This window comes from Halichoerus grypus, chromosome 12, assembly GCF_964656455.1.
Source record: "Halichoerus grypus chromosome 12, mHalGry1.hap1.1, whole genome shotgun sequence".
Lineage (NCBI taxonomy): Eukaryota > Metazoa > Chordata > Mammalia > Carnivora > Phocidae > Halichoerus > Halichoerus grypus.
The window spans coordinates 23,146,195-23,152,194 of NC_135723.1; positions in this window are offsets into that span (position 1 = coordinate 23,146,195).

Below are 6,000 nucleotides of genomic sequence, written 5' to 3' on the forward strand. Positions count from 1 at the left end.
TAATACCCATCACCAGGCTAACCCATCCTCCCACCCCCCTCCCCTCTAGAACCCTCAGTTTGTTTTTCAGAGTCCATCGTCTCTCATGGTTTGTCTCCCCCTCCAATTTCCCCCCCCCCATTCTTCCCCTCCTGCTATCTTCTTCTTCTTCTTTTTTTTTTCTTAACATATATTACGTTATTTGTTTCAGAGGTACAGAAAGACTCAATTTTTTATTGATTTTCTCTATTTTTTTTTGTTTGTTTTCTGTTCCATTGATAAACATTTTGATCTTTAATTCCATTCTGCTTTTTTCCCCCTCAAGCCTCCAAGGGTGCAGATAATCTTTCTGTTGTTGATTGTAATTCCATCGTGGTCAGAGAACAAGCTTTGTATGATTTGGATCCTTTTATTTATTGAGACTTGTTTTACAACCACGAATATGGCTTATCTTGGTAAATGATTTATGTGTACTTGAAAAGAATGTGTATTCTGCTCTTGTTTGGTGGATTATATGACAAATTTCAATCAGCTTAAACTGGTCAGTAGTGTTGTTCAAGTTTTCTATATACTTATGAGTTATCTGTCTACTTTTTCTATCAGTTATTGAGGAACAGGCATTGAAATTTCCAATTATAATTATTGATTTAGCTATTTCTCTTTTTAGTTCTGTCAGTTTTTGCCTCGTTTTATTTTGAAGTCTTCTTATTAGGTGCATACATGTTTAGCATTATTATGAACTCTTGATAAATTGATTGGTTTATCATTATGAAATGGCCATCTTTATCCCTGGTAATATACTCTGTTCTGAAATCTACTTTGTCTAATATTAATGTAGCCACTCAGCTTTCTTTTGACTAGTGTCAGCATGATATATTTTCCATGCTTTCACTGTTAGCCAACTTGTGTCTTTATATTTAAAGTGAGGTTTTTGTAGCCAGAATATAGTTGGGTCTTTTCTATCCATCTTCTAATTGCTGTCTTTTAATTGGGACGTTTAGATTATTTACATAAAATGTGATTATTGATATAGCTGGGGTTAAGCCTACCACGTTGGTATTTGTTTTCTATTTGTCCCATCAGTTCTTTGTCCTCTTTTATCTTTTTTTCTGCTTGCTTTTAGATTGAGCATTTTTTAATGATTCCTTTTTATCATTTTTGTTGGCTTGCTGGCTATAGCTATTTGTTTGGTTTGATCTCATTGGTTGCTTTCGAATTTGTTTTAAATGTACCACATTCTACTTTGAATTGATGTTATATACTTCACATATAGCAAAAGGACTTTATACTAATATACTTCTATTTCTTCCCTTTGAGAATTTGTGCTATTCTTATCAAACATTCTGCTTCTACATGTGTTATAAATTCCACAATGCATTGTAATTGTTTTTACTTTGAATAATTGGTTACGTTTTAAAGGTATTTAAACAATACAAATAAATCTTTATAATTATTGACATAATTACCAGTTCTGGTCTTCTTTATCCCTTTGTGTAGATGAAGATTTCTGTCTATTGATTTTTTCCTTTTGCTCAAAGGACTTCCTTTAATATTTCTTATTGTGTAGATCTGTTGGTGATAAATTCTTTCAGCTTTTGTATGTCTGAAAAAGTCTTTATTTTGCCTTTGTTTTTAAAAGATTTTCATGGAATAAAGGCTTATAGGTTGGTAGGGATTTTTTTTTTTTTCCAGTTCCATTTGTCCTCTGTTTTGCATTGTGTTCATGACAAAATCTACCTTCATCCTTATCTCTTTTCTGTATATATTATGTGTCTTTTTTTTTCCAGCTTTTTGTTTCTCTGTGTTTCATTTTGTATGGTTTCAACTGTGATACCTTCAAGTGTACTAATCTTTTCTTCTTCAGTGTCTAATCTTCCATTAATCCCCAGTATATTTTACATCAGAGACATTGTAGTTTTCCTATCTAGAATTTCAAGTTGGGTCTTCTTTATGAATCCAGGTTTCTGCTTAACCTGTTCATTCTTCCACCTTATTCCTTAAACATACAGAATATAGTTAGGATAACTATTTTAATTTCTTTTCTACTAATTCTATTATCTGTATCATTTCTGGTTCAGTGTTAATTGGTTGATTTTTCTAATTTTTGGTTATATTTTCCTGCTTCTTTGAATGCCTGGTAATGATTTATTAGATGCCAGACATTGTATATTTGACTTTATTGGGTGCTGGATATTTTTGTATTCCTATAAGTATTCTTTTTTTTTTTTAAAGATTTTTTATTTATTTGACAGAGAGAGACACAGCAAGAGAGTGGGAGAGGGAGAAGCAGGCCTCCCTCTGAGCAGGGAGCCCAATGCAGGGCCCGATCCCAGGACCCTGGGATCATGACCTGAGCCGAAGGCAGATGCCCAATGACTGAGCCACCCAGGTGCCCCTCCTATAAGTATTCTTAAACTTTGTTCTGGGAAGTGAATAAGTTACTTGGTAACAGTTTGATCCTTTTGGGTCTTTCTTTTAAGCTTTTATATTTTTTTTAATTTTTATTTTTTTAAGAAGAGTACCATCTTTTTATTTTTTTATTTTTTAAAGATTTTATGTATTTATTTGTCAGAGAGAGAGTGCATAAGCAGGGGGAGTGGCAGGCAGAGGGAGAAGCAGGCTCCCCGCTGAGCAAGGAGCCCGATGTGGGGCTCGATCCCAGGACCCTGGGATCATGACCTGAGCCGAAGGCAGATGCTTAACGACTGAGCCACCCAGGCACCCCTATTATCACTATCTTTAAATGAATTAACAAATACTTAAAATTTTTCTATTTTAATTTCACACATGGTAAATATCAATAGGTATAACCCATGTAAACAAAAGACTTTGGGGTTCAATGATTTTTAAGAGTGTAAAGGGGTTCTGAGACCAAAAAGTCTGAGAACAGTTGATCTAAATGTACTGAAGTGGTTATTGTTGGATGCTTGAACCTAAAATTTGGGTAACCTGCATGCTGGGGAGAGCATGGGTACAAAGATTAGAAGAACCATAAACAAAGAAAAGAAGGAAGAAGAAGAAGAATAAAAGAAAAGTTAAGAATCCATTTGGCTCCCAAGAGACACAGAAAGTAGCATAGATTTCTCATTTTCCAGTTCTTGTCTAGACATTTGCAAGGCCCAGTTATACCTCCTGCCTTTGGAATCTTTGAGATAATACTAAAAATAAATTCTTTTTCTCCTTGAGAGAAAAAAGAAACTGGTGGGAAAAATTAAAACACTATGGTAGGCTTAAAAGGAAGACATTTTGAGAGCCTGGGGTCCTTTTGGAGTCCAGAAATCACAATGTTATGACAAAGGCTGATACTGTTCATGATGCTCAGAGACTAACAGATCACACTTCGAGGTGTGGAAAAGGAATCTAAGTTCTGTGATTTTATGGTTATTTTCAGTATGCTGGTTAGTCTATTGGCAATACACTGTGAGGAGAACCAGAATCTTGCCTCATCTTACTATCTAATCTTGGCCAACACCTTGCTGGAACTTAGTTTCTCCACATTTACAAAATGAGAGAAGATTTTCTAGGTCTTTGTTTGCAAGTGTCGGAACCCACATCAGTTAGCTTAAGCACCAAAGAGCATTTATTGACTCATATACCTGGGAAGCCAAGCTGAGCTAGTGCTGGCTCTGACACCGTGGGATCCAAGTGTTCAATGTCTTCATGGCTTCACTCTATTTTCTCTTCCCTCCATCTTTTCCTTCCCATTTTCTGCCCATTCCCTTCTGCGTTCCTGTTTGCTTTGTTCTCCATTCAACCACAAAATAACCCCCAGAAGCTCTAAGCTCTTATGGACCTTTGCGATCATGAGCCCAGAGACAGAAACAAAGATGCAATCTCTCCCAGGAGCCAGCGGCCCAATCCCTTTCTTTCATTGGCTGTACTTGGGTCACATGGCCATCCTTTGAACCAATGACCTCAGGACCATGGAGAACCACGATTGGCCAGACTGGGTTATGTGCCCACTCCTTTGGCGGGAGTGGCTGTGGAATTACTACTGGCAGTCCCATCAGAACCACCTAAGATGAGGGGCAGCTCAGGACACAGTGGGGTGCTGAGCAGACCTCAGTCTGCACTCTTGAAGTGCCAGGAAGTGAAGCAAACTCTGTCTGTTATGTGTTAATGATTTTTTTTTCCCATTTTATTTATTTATTTATTTATTTATTTATTTATTTATTTTTAACATATAATGTATTATTTGTTTCAGGGGTACAGGTCTGTGATTCATCAGTCTTACACAATTCACAGTGCTCACCATAGCACACTCCCTCCCCAATGTCTATCACCCAGCCACCTGTGTTAATGATTTTAAAAAGAAATACAACCATGTGGCTATTGCAGCATTGCTGGGAGTTTGACATTTTCTTCTGAGTCCCTGATTCTCTTCTTAGGAACAGTTTCATCCTTTCCTGCTGTTTTTCAGGTATTTCATCTACATGCTTTAAATTCCATCTTTGCTCTGAAGCCTTTTACCAACTTTTGTTATGTCAAGAATAGAGTCCGCTGTACCCAGAGCATTCCCAGAAAGTCAGTGATTCCAATTCTTGCCCATACATTCACGCTTCCTTTCAGATCTATCTAACTCTTTTCTACCTGAATCTTTTCTTTAACCCTGATGTGTAACAGAGATGTAGAGTCAGGGTTGATACAAAAAGACTACAAATCAATAAAAGGCAAAGAGGATGATCCCTTGATATGGAGTCCTCATCAGACTTAACATTTAGTTGAGTCATCACCTCCAGCCTCCCTGGGACTGCAAAGTAGAGTGAACACACAGGTGAAGGATTTAGTCACTGCACCAGAAATGCTTGGTATGCAAGACATACTCTCTTCTCCCTGAAGTAGCAGCCTCTAGTAAAAAGCTCTTTCCACTAATCCACTTTGGAACTCATTCTTGTGTTTTTCCCTTTTGTCCAGAAGGACTGAATGAAAATGTAGAGTCTGAATCTGTTTACTCAGAAAAATAATATCTATGACTAGTGTCATTTTAGGCATAGTTTCAGAAAGCAGCTTAGCACCTACCTGCTATATTTAGATGAGTACTATCAAAATGAAAAGGCAACATGCCAGGTGGTTATTATGCTCTAGAATATTCAAGCAAATTTGCATTTGGAATTAATTATAAAGCCCCTGCTCTTCTGTAGATCCACTTAATGCTCATGGTTCAGTAAGGGACAAGAATCACTTGTGTGCCCTTAAATGGGTGGGCTGCAGGGGAGAAACACTCGAAACAGTTAGCAGAAGTTGTCTCTGGAGGTGAAAATATGTGTGATCTTAATTTTTCTTTGTCCGCTCTTCTCTACTGTTCAAATTTTCTGCAGTGAACACATACCACTTTCATAATATAATTTTAAAAATTCCATCCATGCTAAATTGTGAAAGTTCTTGGCATACACCAAATTATGTTTAAGCAACATATACCTACTGCATGAAACTTACTGATGCCCACAAAACTCCTTGGCTTGAACTGCATTCTGGAAACTCCAATTCTGCCTTGACTCTGCGGGAAGGATCCCAGCGGGGTCTGGCATGTGTACCCGCCTTAGGACCCTTTGCTGTACCATTAGGGCTGCAGGGGTCCTGTCTGCACGAGCATGATCAGGTCTCTTAGGACAGACCCAGAGGGGACTCCGGAGCTTAAGTTCAGGTCTGCAGTTCACAAGCTTTCAGAAGAGGTCAAATAGAAGAGAATTTTCCCCCAACCTCTGGGAGTGAGGGGCGAGATGGAGGGTAGGAGCATATCCCTATAAGTGTGTATGTGGCGGGGGGAGCCACAGGTAAACTGCCTGAGAAGCAGACCCTTCACTCCTGAGCCTTCTTCTCAAGCACATACCTAGTCTACATGCACCACGTGCCAGCAGGACTCTGGCTCGTCTCTGCCGAGCACCTGCAAGCTCAGGTGTCAAGTTTGGATAGTGTCTGCCAGCACCCAGAGACACCCCCGTTGGATGAAGAATGCTCCTGAGAAGAGGGCAGTGTGGTAGCACTCAAATCTCGGACCCAGACTGCAGGAACTGCTCTTTC